This window comes from Rhinoraja longicauda, chromosome 1 (assembly GCF_053455715.1).
Source record: "Rhinoraja longicauda isolate Sanriku21f chromosome 1, sRhiLon1.1, whole genome shotgun sequence".
In the NCBI taxonomy this organism is placed as follows: Eukaryota; Metazoa; Chordata; class Chondrichthyes; order Rajiformes; family Arhynchobatidae; genus Rhinoraja; species Rhinoraja longicauda.
Window position 1 is genome coordinate 46,061,262 of NC_135953.1, and position 16,155 is coordinate 46,077,416.

At 40.0% G+C, this 16,155-nt stretch overlaps 1 protein-coding gene across 3 annotated transcripts in view; it reads left to right on the plus strand.

The window, feature by feature from the left end:
* Positions 1–296: 296 nt before the first annotated feature.
* The window catches only part of LOC144599251 (insulin gene enhancer protein ISL-1), an 83,108-nt gene continuing 67,249 nt past the window's right edge, over positions 297–16,155 (plus strand). For all 3 annotated transcript variants that reach the window (XM_078410041.1, XM_078410031.1, XM_078410017.1), the window contains exon 1: positions 297–341. The gene's annotated coding sequence lies outside the window, so the exon portion shown is untranslated. The remainder of the gene's footprint in view (positions 342–16,155) is intronic.

The window sequence follows — 16,155 nt, forward strand, 5'->3', positions numbered from 1 at the left end:
TGTGAAGACAGCTTGGCCCTGGGAGAGTTTTCTTTTTTTTCTCTCTCAGTAAAGGTTACACGAAGCATGACAACTGCTTGTTTTGTGCTCACCAGGCAAGAAAATACCTCCCAGCTCTCCACCTCTTTTTTTTTCAAGCAATTGTTGTCACACTTCCTTTCCTCTGCAAAATGCCTAGAGACACCAACATTACCCTGTGGCGCTTGACACAAGGTGACTGGTTGTCAGGATGCTGCTCCAGGCTGTCTGATACCTGGATTCCAACACTTCTCACACTTTGGCAGCCCTTTCTTCTCTGCAACCCCTTTGGTATGGCCTCCTTCGCCCAACCTCTGTGGTAGGTAAGGATGAAAAAAAAGGTCTGCTAATTCAGCTTGAGACTTTGTGTACAACTCTCAAAGACAGCATGTAGAATATGCAATAACAAGAATGTGAAGCACATTCTACATTAATCTCTTCCACACAAGAAACACTTTGGATTTTTTTTTCAAATGGGTGTCCTCAATCTCACTATCGTTCTATTATTTTTTGTATAATATAGGAATAAATTATGCTGTTAGTTTGCATAGTATAAAGTCCCTGATAGAGCCTCGATTACTATCAGAAAATATATTGAAAATATATTGATGTTATTTGGGGAAATTAGAAAGAAAGGTGATAAAAAAATCTAAAACTAAATTAATATATTTCTTCATTTGACGCCAAACAGCAAATATTGGCTATTACCTAATTATTATGTGCTTCTTTAATCAATATTTTGAGCAAAACAAAAATTTGTTACAGCAACATTTTTGTAATGCAGATCTTGTTGCATTTTGCAAGGAGCTGCATTTTCAGTGTTGTACCAACAGCGTTTTATTTCAGCGTGCCTATGTAGGTTTTATTGATGACATTTGCTTGAATGATCTTTGTGCGTTTTATTAAACACAAAAACAGACCATTGTATAATATAATATTATATGAATTCCTGCCAATTGGATCACAAACCAAGCAGGAGGATCTTTATTCAGAAATAATATTCACATTTTCTATGCCATTTGAACAATTATAGGATTTCATTAGGCAATGTCCATTATTTAAAAAAATCAAAGTTAGCAATAATGATGTCTGAGTAGGTTGATGAATAGCTTACTTGGTTATTGTACCAAAGTGCAAGATTTTAATTTATGTTTTGCCTGTAATGATTTAATATTGTGGCCATTGCTTTTGTAAGTTGCAGTGATTCGTTGCTTTGTTCTCTAGTTGCTTATACTCCATTTATCGTGCACAATAGTGTTTCACCTTTTGTCCAGCAGAATTCATATATAGATCTGAATTTTACTGAATGTGTTGATGCTAAAATCAATCATTCTCTGCCTTGAAAATATGCAGTGACTGAGGATCCACAGCCTTCTTGGTTATACGACATGAAATGTTGAAATTATTTATTTTATGTCCAATTTTCTTGTCAATATTTCTGATTATTAAAAATAGGAATATGTAGGTCCCATGTTGTTGATGTGAATATAATACAGATGCTGATATAAAATTTCAAAATGAACCATTTTCCCTCCAAATGTCATCAGTTGTAGTCTGGGTAGGTTTGCTGACCACAGAAATCTGAGCTCAGAAATTGTTCAAATCTTCGCGCGGCTAAATATTCGACGTTAGATTGTGAGTTTCATGTTAAATGTTGCTGAACTATGATTGGCTGTGTGCAACGGATTAATTCTCAATGGAGAAAAGTTTGATAATTCCAACTTTATATTAATATCCCAAAAGTGAAAGAACAAAATTGTCCAATATATAAGTCCCATCCTGGCTTAATTTACCAAAATGCAACAACACCACAATTGCCCAAGTTATATTCTGTCTGTTATTCCTTGACCCAGTTGATCTAGATTCTGTTGTAATTTTGGACAACCTTCTTTACTGCTCACCACACCACTAATTTTGGTGCCATTTGCAAACTTACTATTCACGCCACCTATATTCTCATCCAAATCGTTAATATTTATGCCATACATCAGGGGACGCGCCACTGGTCAAAGGCCTCTGCAAAAATATCTAAAACAACTCTTCACTACCACCCTCTGACTCATATCACCAAACGATATGAAGGGTATTAGAAGAATCTTTAAATTTACCATACCAAAAAATAAAGACGTTCCTAGGAAAAATATGTGCAAAAATTGAAAACATTCCATGAGGATTTGCAGGTGATTAAAGGAAAGGTACTATGTGTACACTCCAGATTACAGTGATGTCATGGGATTGGAGATCTGTGCAAAAGATTACTTAAATTCTATTGTAGCTGGATAAGCTTCTGGAAATTGAACACCACCCTCATAGCTCATCTACTCTGTCAACTTCTTCCAAGCAGCCTTTATTCCACGTTACTGAAGAGAGTATATAATAATGTTTGGATTACCTTCCTTGACATGACTTAAATGAGCAAACCTTAGAAAGGTTTGGCTTTGTTCTTAGCTTCCAAATTACTGTAATTTCACGCAGAAAAATATTTTTCCTTGCTCATCTCAAAGAGCAGGCATAGCTACATCTGCACTTTTAAGGCCCTGCTGTCCATAATGGCTCCACACATCCAGTAGCCCTTTGCTGAAAATCCTGAATCTGTTACTTACGAGGAGGCTTTGGAAAAGCAGAAATGAACCAGTTGCCACAGGTTCCTGAGTAAAGAACTCAGCATGGCATCCAATTTACAATTATTGACACAATTTTTAGTCAAGCTACTGCTTTATATTCCTGCCAAATCATTACTGAGAATTTTCTGGCTCTGTCCTATTTTATGAATCTGGTAGTTCAGACTCATGAATATTACCAATATGCAAAATTTAAAAAAAGGAAAAGCACAAAACTTAAAATGCATTGATTGATTGATTGATTGATTGATTGAAAAGATACAGCACATAGACAAGCCCTTCAGCCCACCAAGTCCACGCCAAACATCGATCACCTGTTCGTACTAGTTCTATGTTATCCCACTTTCACATCCACTCTCTACACACCAGAGGCAATTTACAAAGGGCAATTAACTTATAAGCCCACATGTCTCTGGGATGTGGGAAGAAACTGAAGCACTCGAAGGAAACCCACACAGTCAAAGGAAGAACATTCAAACTCCACACAGACAGCACCTGAGGTCAGGATCAAATTCTGGCCTCTGGCGCTGTGAGGCATCAGCTCTACCATGATGTATTCAAGAGAGAGTTAGATTTAGCTCTTAGGGCTAACAGAATTAAGGGATATCGGGAAAATGTAGGAACAGAGTACTGATTCTGGATGATTAGCCATGATCATATTGAATGGCGATGCTGGCTCGAAGTACTGAATGGCCTACTCCTGCACCTACTTTCGATGTTTCTATGTTTCTATGTTACCAGCTACTCCGCTGCACAGTGCTGCTCAAAATCATCAATCCCAATTCAAAAATCTGTCAATGATCAATTTTAATCTTTTAAAAATGAAAACCTTAATATTACTGATTTGATCTGCACTGCAGTATGTGCCCTGCAAATTGCTTCAATTCATTTATATGTAGAATCAGAATGGCATGTGATACAAACTGAAAATACTGGAAGTAATCAGCTGGCCAGGCAGCAACTGTGGGGAGAGAAACACAGTTCATGTATCACTAGACCAAGTGGACCCGTTGGGCCCAAACCATTCCTGCATTGGTGCAGCACCCTCTCCTCCCCCACTCCCCCCTCCCCTCTCCCCTGCCCCTCTCTCCGTCCCTTCCCTCCTGCCTCTCCCTCCCCCCCTTGCCCCCCTCCCCCTTCCCATCCCTCCCTAGGAGATAGATTTAAACTTTAAAATGTGAATAACTTTAAAAATATAACACCGATTTCAATGAAACTTCTTCCATTAGCACCAAAGTGAGTAAGGTGGGCCTAAAATGGTTGCGCTATCATGTACCGTTTTGGCTGGAGTTCAGGAACAAACAAACAAACAAACTAGAGTATTAGTATAAAGATGTTGATGATCTTTCATCGGACCTGGGAAAATTTAGAAATAAAATAAGTTGCAGAAGAAGCGGGAGGGGAGTGGGGTGGGGAAGGTGGGAGGGAGGATTGGAGAATCTAAAGGGAAAGTTTGTGATTGGATAGAAATCAACTCAGTGGTGGATCTGCCATCTGCACATTATGAATGGTATTTCTAGGGGGAAGCATCAATGGGAGAAGATGAATAAGAGGAAAGAGAAAATAAATTGAATGTTGGAAATCTGATACTGGTGACAGGAACAGCCTGAAATTGTTGAATTCAAGCCTGTAGGCTATGACGATGGTGTTAAACTTGCTTGCCCTGTTAGCAACTGAGACTCTTAAATGGCTTCTGGCCAAGAAACAAGCAGTGCTAATTTTAAACAATGATTTACCTTTATTCACCAATAATTGCAAAGCAATTATAGCATAGGGCAAATGACTGATATCAATCCACTTTACTTCCCAGGATGTAACACTCAGTAAGAACACATTACTAAATGCAAAGCTATTGAAGTGGCTTTGCACAAAAGTACGTTAGATCATTGCCCCAATTTTTTTTAAGTCGCGCAGTATGGATAAAGAACACTAATAGCACTGTCTGTTGAGACATAATTCGGCAAGTATGACACAGAAGAGCTAAATTATAAGCTGAAATTTTGTCCTTTTTGGATTCCAGCCTCTCAGTCTTGTAATGGGCAGAGAATTGTTCAGCATTGAAGCAACGTTGTGTAGGCTCTTTGCTGAGACCAGAGAAAACTAAAGGGATCTTCATGATTGCCCTTGCGGTTTTCGCACTTCTGGAGGCCTCATTGTGAACATCTTATTGACTTCTTCCTTGGGGGGTGTGGGATCCGACTTGAGTACATGAGCCAGGGTTACGTTAGATTAGGCTAGTGAAATGTGGCGAAGATAATGTGATAGGCTTGGAATCAACTGGCAACCCACTCTGGTTGCAACTGTGACTGAAGTCCAGCTAAACCATAGAATATTGCAGGAAGCCAGCTGTCATACTTTTCCATTCCATCCGGATCCCTTCAGTCAACCTTCCAAGACTTATTATCCCCATCTGCCCAATATCGTTCTTATAGTTGATGAAGTAAAGCAGAAACTATAACCTTACAGTTAGGGTATTAAGCCAAAAGGCAGAAGGTCACAGAAGCTTGAAAGTACGCACCATCAGATTCAAGAACAGCTTCCTCCCTTCTGTTACCAGACTTCCAAATGGTCCTTCCATAAGCTATGGTACTGCCTGATTCACCTCTACTCAATTGTGGATGCTAGACTTTGTCATATTTCTAGAAATATGATATCTCTGTACAGCTCCCCTTCGATTACATGGAAATTGGGTTCTCTTCCACTGACTGCACATTATACAACAATGGTATCGTATAAGGCAAAATTGGGAATAGAGAAGGGGGGCGGGGGGGGGGTGGGAGGGGGTTGCAAAGTGGTGAATGGAGAGAAGCATTGATGGGACCCTTCGAATTTTGAGAGCATTTTGTACCATTAGTTGAATTACTGGACTATTATTCAGAAGCCAGACCAATCATCCAGAGACATGAGTTTGAATCCTATCTTGGCAATGGGCGAATTTAGATTCAAGTACAAAAAAAAATCAAGAATAAAAGCTGATATCGGTGTTGGTGGCTGTGAAAGTACCACATTGTCATTATTGGTGGCTGTGAAAGTACCAAATTGTCATTACCAAAACCAAACCTTTCTCACTAATATCAAGGAGTGAAATCTGTTATCCTTCTCTGGTGTCTTGCTGAGACTCCATTGCCCTCTGTAATTGACTAAACACCAACAAGAACAATAGATAAAATATAGAAACAAAGAACTGCAGATGCTGGTTTATACCAAAGATAGACACAAAGTGCTGGAGTAACTCAGAGGGTCAAGCAGCATCTCTAGAGAAAAAGGACGGGTGATGTTTCTGGCCAGGTCGCTTCTTCACCAAAATGTCATGTGTGTTCTTTCTCCACAGATACTGCTTGACCCGTTGAGTTACTCTAGCACGTTGTGTCTATCGAAAAATAATAGATGCCAGCTTTGTCAGTCGGTTTAACATCTACAAAATGTATATTGACTCCATTTTAAAAGAGGTTTGTGTAGAAAGGTAATGGCATGTTGGCCTTCATTGCGAGAGGATTTGAGTTTAGGAGCAAGGAGGTCCTACTGCAGTTGCATAGGGTCCTGGTGAGACTGCGCCTGGAGTATTGTGTGCAAATTTGGTCTTCTCATTTGAGGAAGGAAATTATTGCTATTGAGGAAGTGCACCGTAGGTTCACCAGGTTAATTCCCGGGATGGCAGGAATTATATATGGTGAAAGAATGGGTCGACTGGGCTTGCATTCACTGGAATTTGGAAGGATGAGAGGGGATTTTACAGAAACATATAAAATTCTTAAAGGATTTGACAGGCTAGATGCAGGAAAAATGTTTCCGATGTTGGGGGAGTCCAGAACCAGGGGTTACAGTTTAAGAATAAGGGGTAGGCCATTTAGGACTGAGATGCAGATTTTTTTTTTCACCCAGAGAGTTGTGAATCTATAGAATTCTCTGCTTGATATTCAGATTTCACTCCTTGATATTAGTGAGGTTTGGTTTTGGTAATGACAATTTGGTACTTTCACAGCCACCAATAATGACAATGTGGTACTTTCACAGCCACCAATACCGATATCAGGTGCAGTGGAGGGCAATTCACTGGATGTTTTCAAGAGAGAGTTTAGCTCCTAGGGCTAAAGGAATCAAGGGATATGGGGATAAAGCAGGAACAGGGTACTGATTTTAGATGATCAGCCATGATCATATTGAATAGCGGTGCTGGCTCGAAGGGCCTGCTCCTGCACCTATTTTTCTATGTTTCTATGTTTCTATGTATGCTTGTGTACAATGTATATATGCACTCAGAAGCATTTGCGTGATTGCAGAGAAGAGCTTGTTATTCAGTTTCCTTACTTTGGTCATTCATCTGGAGAGGCAGCAAGATTGTGATGGGAGTTTCACAGCATCCATCCGAGCATCAAAGTACATGGGGTGTGATGGGGAAGGCAGTGACTGGGTTACCTTTCATTTGTCAACTTTTTGGTCAAATGTGTTTCATCTGGATTATTTTACAAACCCTAGATAAATGGTAGTCGAAGACATGCTGTCTCACAACTCAGGTTATTCCTTTTATACTAACAAACAAACAATTTTATGAATTTATCAAATTAGACAAGATGAGTAATTTGTGCAGCACCATATACTTTGCCCCTCCTGCAGTGCAGCTACTTCTTCTGCTGCCATTCATCTTACATTGTCAGGTTTGGAAATGAAATACTTCCATCACCATGATGAAATCAGGCCTGAGCGTGAGCGTGTGTTTCTGGAGAGGCAGAGAAATGGACATCTCACCATCTATTTCTTTAACCCAAGAAACCAAGGACTGATGCCTCACCAAGATGCCTAAATAGGGCCGGCACAGTGGCACAGCGGTGGAGTTGCTGCCTTACAGCACCAGAGCCACAGGTTCAATCCTGACCACGGGTGCTGTCTGTATGGAGTTTGTAACTTCTCCCTGTGAACTGTGTGGGTTTTCTCCAGGCGATCTGGTTTACTCCCACACTCCAAAGACATACAGTAGGTTAATTGGCTTTGGTAAAATTGTAAATAGTCTGTAGTATGTGTTAAATAGTGTTGGTGTGATGGAATCACTGGTCGGCACGGACTCGGTGGACCGAAGGGCCTGTTTCCACGCGGTATCTCTAAACTAAACTAAAATAAATGTGTAACGGCACAAAACTTTTCCATACAATGTAAATGATTGTTATGTACAATATTGTTAATTTTTAAGAGTTCCTATTCTGGAAGAATGATGATCCTATTGTTCAGTATAATCATACCTAAGATCCAGATTGTTGGACTTAATGCAATCAAGAGTTTGAGGAGAAATTAAGTAAATGAACTGGCATGAGCTTACTGAATGGCAGAGAGACTCAAGAGCTACGTGGTGCAATATTTGTTCTGTTTCTTCTGTGTTATATATAAATGTAATCTTTTTCCAAGAATAAATCTGCTACACCAGATTATTTTTCAACCTTAAAATTCCCTTCGATATGCATTAACATTGAGGAGTGAACATGTTACAAGTGTCACATCCTTTTGCAGTACAACTTCCACAATTCACCTGAATGAAATACTTGGCTCTTTTAAAGCTAAGAATACTATTTAGCACCAGTAAACAAACATTGCTGCTCCTTTCCTTGTTATCTCATGTTACTTACTGTCGTTTCCACCACTAGTTTCTTTGCAAGTGCAACAATCCCTCCATTATGATCACTGCTAGAAGGCTCATTAGCTTTTAAACTGTTGTTACTAATAGACGTTATCAATTGTTCACATGATTTATTAGTCTATGAGGTTTAATATTTTATCATTCTACTTCTTGTTTGCATTAAAAAATTAAATATATATTTTGCAGCTTCATGGTCTAGTGCAATTACTACCACTAACTTTGAATGGCTCCTAATTTTTACTTTGATGAATGTTGTCAGCTGCAAAAATATACATTACCTTTTAAACCAGGTCCTATGTTTTTTTTTCCTGTGTAAACATTTAATAAGCCATAATTTCTTCATTAATTTTGTTCCTCTCTTTAAAATATATAACTATGTGTCTCTGCAGTTCGAGACACTGGAATTTAAAAGGATGAGAGGAGATCTTATCGAAACGTATAAGATTATTAAGGGGTTGGACACATTAGAGGCAGGAAACATGTTCCCAATGTTGGGGGAGTCCAGAACAAGGGGCCACAGTTTAAGAATAAGGGGTAGGCCATTTAGAACTGAGATGAGGAAAAACTTTTTCAGTCAGAGAGTTGTGAATCTGTGGAATTCTCTGCCTCAGAAGGCAGTGGAGGCCAATTCTCTGAATGCATTCAAGAGAGAGCTGGATAGAGCTCTTAAGGATAGCAGAGTTAGGGGGTATGGGGAGAAGGTAGGAACAGGGTACTGATTGAGAATGATCAGCCATGATCACATTGAATGGCGGTGCTGGCTCGAAGGGCCGAATGTCCTACTCCTGCACCTATTGTCTATTGTCTATTGAGAAAAGCATGGGTCATGTACCTGAAGGGTGCTTGGGTATTCTTTTGGTGTTGGACAGCACCCTGAGTACCCCAAAACTTCTGTTGCTTCTGTTGAGTTAGACGTCCTGTCGTTGAGAGTAGGTAAGTTATTCTAGAATAGGATCATCACACTTTCTCTACACAACGAGCAGCCCAACTCCCACAACTTAATTGTTGCACTGAGGTGACATCTTCTGATAAAACAGAGCCCTCTACTAAATTGTATTTCTACACTTGTGGCATAGGCAGAGATAAAGAAGGTTTAGCTCTAGTTGTTTCATTAGTATAAATTCATTTGAAAAATTGGTTCAAATTCTATTAATTTACAAAATTTGCACAAATGTAGCATATTTTACTTGCACATAGGGCATGGCATACAATTTCAGGAACTAATGCATCTTACAGAGATATAAATGAGCCACTTTACCACATTACTGATTGAAGTAGCAACACCGCGTTTTAGAAAAAAGCATGATGTAGAGTATAAATTTTCTGTGTCATTGTTATGTCAGTCTAAAGTGCTCTAGATAACAGCAAGAGTTTAAGTGGCTGCCATTTTCAGGTTTATTTTTATCAGTTGGCGGTACCATCATAGTTGTGTTGTAAGAATCAAGGCGCCTCAAGCATGGCAGACATTCCATTAGTCTTATTGATCAGTCTGATGTGTATTGTTTTTGGAGAGTTGAATTTAATAACGGAGTACATTATGACTTGTACAAGAAAGTAGGAGAGGAAATGGAGCCATGTTGCAAACATCAGTGCTTCCCAACCCTCGTGCTGCAGTGCGATGGTGTCCTAGTGCAACAGAAAAGTGCACCGTGAGTTTATGAAAAATCATGCCTAATACATCCTACAACCTGCAATCCTGCCTTGAATGCTCAGAAGTGATATGCTTAAATGCTGATTATGTATGCTATTAAACAAATAAATTAGATTTTTTTTAGATTTAGAGATACAGTGCAGAAACAGGCCCTTTGGCCCACCGGGTCCGCGCAGCCCAGAGATCCCCGCACATTAACACTACATGTTCCCCGCTACACCCACTAGGGACAATTTTTACATTTGCCCAGCCAATTAACCTACAAACCTGTACGCCTTTGGAGTTACTGAGAGGCGCAGGGGGAAAGAGTGAAAGAGAGTGTCTTTTCTGTGTAACTACTCGAAGACAGACATCCATTTCCAACAATCTCAATACTAACTATTGCATTGGTGAAGGCACACAGAGCAGTTGGTTACATGTACAACTCCTAAAAGAGTACACAACTGATGCTTCATAAGCTACGTCCATTTTTTAATAAAGAGAATAACAATCGTGCACAATGACTGTGTCTCTTTACTTCACTCTGACACCATGTCAGGGAACCACCAAGAACAAAGAGGGACCCAGCAGGGGGTCGCTGAGAACGAAGAGGGACCCGACCATGCATGGTTGGCAGGCCTGGTTGCCACGACATTCGCTGCAAGAAGATATGATGTGTGTCAAGTCACCCTTGCCATTTGCCAAGTCAGGGATTTATATATTTAGAGATACAGCATGGGAACAGGCCCTTCAGCCCATCGAGTCCATGCTAACCATCAATCGAACAAACTCGCATATCTTTGGGGTGTGGGAGGAAACCAAAGCACCCACAGGAAACCCACACGGTCACAGAGAAAATGTGCAAACTCCACATAGAAAGCACCCGAGATCAGGATTGAACCGAGGCCTTTGACGCGGTGATGCAGCAACTCTTTCAGCTGTTTTGGTCCGATGTGGGGTCCACCCTCACTGTGTCTCCAACTCTTACCAGTGGCAAGACTTTAAGAGAAGCAAGCCTATCTTCTTTTTGCCATATCCTCATTTTTGCAACTTTGATTCCAGTAAATGCTCTGTAATTGGGAAAAGAATCCTAGTACTTTACTTGCAAATCTCTGTATTGGCTGGATCATCATCCCTTGAGTTAGGCTGTTGTAGAAGGCAAAGTTCAAAAGTTGTCTGTAATGTGTCATCCTTCTTTATCAGTTCGGTAATGTGAGGTGATTGTGTCCAGTGATCTAACTGCTGGGTGTTGGAAAACTCCACAAATTTGGCTGCACTGAATTATGGTCCGTGATCTGTAAAAATCACCTCAGGGATACTGTAAATGGCAAACTCTCCTTTAAGCTTGTAAATAACGATGAGTGAATGGATGTTGTCTATGTTCCAAAATTTGAAACAATTGCGACCAGATATAATTTTTGTGTCTTGGTAAAACAAACCAGACATAACTTTATCTCAGATCCTGCCAGCAACATGATGGGAGTGAGCCATTGCCTTTGCTGGCATCTTTTTTAGAGATCTGCAAATTTCAGATCCTGCATGTTACCTGATCTCCCCGTTCATTCATGGTCAGTGGATCTTTACTCGTTGCAGAATGGGAACAAAATTACCCTTTTGCCTTTGAAGCTCCCAGAATGGCGTGGCCTACAGGGGGAAGCTGGCCCCTGCTCGGAGAACTTGGCCTGGAAGGAGGAGACAGCCAAGCCATCTGTGCTCATCCCCCGAAGAGCAGAGGTCTCTGTACTCCGGAGGTCGTGGCACGATGGAAAACGGCGGATGTGACGGGTGAGCAGCGAGGCCAGCAAGAGAGGAGAGGGAACCAGGGTCTGGCCTATCACTCCCTCGAGGTCACCTGCAGAAGGCCCCAGCGGGGCATAAAGATGTATGGGCGAGGAGAGGGACGTCGGCTTGCAGGTCGACCTGCAGATCCAAGGGAAGGTGACAACTGAAGGTCAGCAGCAGACTGGGGCTTGCCTGGAATGGGCAATACCTAATACTCAGTACCTACTTCAAAATATCTAGTGAGTGAACTGGTCTTTGAAAATGGTGCCAAAACAAGGCACCTCTTGCTTGTGGGATCAGTAGAATATTTCTGTACAATTTGCTAATCGGGGATGTGCTCAGGTATGGCAATACTCTACTGGAGAAGGGTCTTGACCCGAAATGTCACCCATTCCTTCTCTCCAGAGATGCTGCGTATCCCGCTGAGTTACCCCAGTTTTTTGAGTTTATCTTCGGTTTAAACCAGCATCTGCAGTTCCTTCCTATACAGGATGGAGGAAGGTTTCTGCTATTTTCTGATATAAATTATTGCTCTTTCATTATGTGCTAATCGTGATTTTTAAAAGCCTGTAATGCTTATAATATGCAGATTATAGTTTCAGCCAAGGACCATCTGTTGATTCATTTTTGATTGGTTCACATAACACAGAAATGCAATGCTGCATGCTATTCCCTCAGGTCTGCCTATGTGCAACAACAAAGCATATGGAAGAGAATGATACGAATGTGATGAATAGGAAAAGGCTTTGAGATCACAAGGGAGGTGCACAATGTTACCATTCATAATCACCTTTGTAAAGGTAGTTCGGCACATCTGTCACATTCACATTCCCACACTTGGTGCTTTAACATAAGATTACTACATGCTATTATGATGTATCTGGGAAACAAATTATCAAACTTAATGCATTTTATTGCGTAATGTGAATAAATAGGGATTGTGCTTTAACATATGTTAAATGCAACTTTGATGAATAAACTTCAGTATTTAAAAACTGATTGATAAGCAGTTTGATGTTATTTTTTAGAAACCTTTGGCAAAGAATTGATAACAATTTTGAAAAAGTTCCATAAAGATATAATGACTCAGATAATCTGATCTTCAAAACATCATTTCAAGATGGTAACCAAAAGCTTGGTTAAATTGGAGGATTTTTATGAAGATCATAATGAAAGATGCAGAGGCAGATGAGAATAAAAAAATATGCTGTAGATCTCAGATAAAAACAGAAAATACTGAAAAGGAAACTCATCACGTCAATCAGTTCTATGGAAAGAGAAAGATAAAGAATATCTAACCTGAAATGTTGACTTTTTCTATTCCACAGCAGTCACCTGTTTTGCTGAGAATTTCCAGCATTTATGTTTTTATTTCTTATGCAGAGGTGGAATAGTTGAGGAAAATAGGAAACTAGGCAAAGGAATGGACCATTCAGTCTCTTGAGGCTTCTTATATTGTTAACTGAGAAACGATCATTGCTTTGATTCTATACTTACCCTTGATCCATTTCCAGATTCTTGAAATCTAAAGATAGAGCCAATAATATTGATACAAAGTAAAGAGGAATGTATAAGAGGCCACAAATCAAGGAGTAGGGAGAAATGAAAGGTCATATGAGTCACAAAGCTGGAGATAGGTGAGACATATGGTGGGGTGTGACAGTGAAGAAGATACTCAGCACAGTTGAAGCAAAACACAGTGCTGGAGTACCTCATCAGGTCAGGCAGCATCAATGGAGGAAATGGACAGGTGATTTTTTTGGGTCAGACCCTTCTTCAATCTAGATTTAGTAAGGTGGAGAAAGCTGGAAAATATTTAGGGCCAGGTTTTATTGTCATATGCACAAGTGTTGTGATGTACAATGAAAATCTTGCTTGCATCACATGCATATAGACTCAGACAATACACAAAAACATAAATTATACATGTTATACATAACTTACACATAAAATATCCATGAAAACAGAAAAAAAACTGCACAAAAGACAAGAAATAAGACGTGACTACAAAACTTTCATTGGACATTCAATCAGCCAGCTACTTGGTAAATACAGTTATGGAGTCATACAGCATGGAAACATGTCCTTCAGCCCAACTTCCCCATGCCAACCAACATGCCCCATTTACACTAGTCCCACTTGCCTGCGTTTAGCCCATGTCCTTCTCACCTTTTCCTATCCATGTACCTGAATGTGATTTATCATGCACAAACCCATACTGACTATCCCTAATCAACCTCCGCCTATCCAAATGCAGGTAGATACTGTCCCTAAGAATTATCTCCAACATCTTGCTATCCACTGACATTAGGCTCTCCGGCCAGTATTTCACTGGCTTCTCCTTGCTGCCTTCCTCCACAACTTCACCTGTGGTGAAAGGTGAAAGAGATAATTCTGCAAGAGCTTTTGCAATTTCCCCACAAGGAGGAAATTTCCTATCCTGCTCCAAATACGGACACTCTGATAACGTTTTTGCTGTATCTCTAAAATGCAGTTACACTGTTAGATTTAGATGTTCCCGCATATGAAGCACAGAGAGTTAGCTTGAAAATACATCAAGTAATCAAAAAAAGTATTAAAATTATGGTTTGCATTGCAATGTGGTGGGAGGGAGAGTACTATAGACAGTGTTGGTCTCTTTATTTAATAAGAAAGACATTAGCTCTGCAGGTAGCATAGAGATCGTTTACTGAAATGAAATAGTTGCCTTAAGAGGGATGGTGGAGCAGGTTGGGCCGATACTGGAGTTTCGAAGAAGGTGATCTTCATAAATCACAGATTCTGAGGGAGTTTGACAGGATAGATGCTGAGAATATATTTTGTCCCCTAGGGGAAGCGAGCACCAAAGAGATAGTTTATAGTGTAACACTATACTCGGCACTCTGTTTCCTTCCTCTTGTAACACTATATTCTGCACTTCACTCTGTTTCCTTTCTCTTTTTGCACTACCTGTTGTATTCATGTACAGTTTGATTGTACTCATGTGTGGAATAATTTGCCTGAATAACATGCAAAACAAAGATTTTCACTGTATCTCGTTACACTTGACAATAATAATAAACCCATATTAACTTTAGAATATGTTGTCACCCATTTAAGATGGGACTGATGAGAGATTTCTTCTCTCAGGTGATCATGAATCCTTGACATTCATCTACCCAAGAGAGCAATGGAAACTGAATAATTAAATATGTTCATGACTGTGATCATGCAGGAAAGTGTAGTCGAAACTGTTCCTTGTGATATTATTGGATGGCAAAGCCAGTTCGAAGGGTCCTCCCCTATCCCAGCAATATTTCCTACCAGAGGCAAAATTGCAACAGGCACGTTATTTCCTTGTCATGTATCTACACACTGTAAATGGCTCGATTGTAATCATGTACTGTCTTTCCGCTGACTGGATAGCATGCAACAAAAGCATTTCACTGTACCTCGATACACGAGATAATAAGCTAAACTAAACTAAACTCCTTACATCCTCAGATCCTTGCTCCTTTACAGACTCCTGCAAGTGCTCAATAAACAAAGGAATACCCACTTTGGTCATATGGGTAGAATGCAATTAATCACTCAATGATTTAGTTAAGTATTCTATAGATCAAGACTCCAGGTGTAGAATTTGCACTTGCTCACTTGAAGAAAAACCTTGGCCGCAATCAGAGTTGCGATGTTTTTTATGGCCATTATTAGGGCGGACACATTGAATGCAACTTTACAGCAGTTACTTGCCCATTCTCAGCCTGGAAACAAGATTTAATGAAGGGTGAGTTGGAGCATATCAGGAGCAGCCGTACATCTACCAAAAATTGAAGTGCCAACCTGTAGTAGCTCCGATTGTAGAAAATTATCTTCCTTTTACTTAAAATGTTAAATCTGTGTCCTCCTAACTCACTTTCCAAAGATAATTGCAATAATGTGGCCACATTCATTTACTAATCTTAGGAAGGTGTACAGTAAAGCTTTTGCATGCGATATACTTTGATTGCTGCATGTTATAATAACAGCATCCTATAATAAATGGCTGACCTGCTGCAGAATCAAATTTTGACTTGACTTAGTTCCGTTCTTCTCATCCGAGGTATCTAAACAAGGCATCTAAAAAGCATAATCTGAAAATGTTAGTGAAAGCAGATGTACATGCTGAAAACCAAAGACTGAAATACCAATAATGTCACTAATGGGAAACTGAGTTCTACCTCAATTATGAAATGAAAATGTATTTCTGAATCCCAGGGATTAAGTGATTGCACAGGGTCGATCTGATGTCTATAACAGACTTTCAAAACGCTGGCAAGTTCAGAAACGATAGAAGCTGGAGAATGAAAATGGTGAAGTCTTTGAAGTGATGGAGGTGTAAGTGGTCTCTTCTGACTATCTGTGGGTAACCTTCAAGATCATGTCGCCTTCAAGGAATGCATTAGCTGGCCTCAGCGTGCGCAATCAAAGATTTAGTAATCAGCGGTGGACAGCAGCTCATT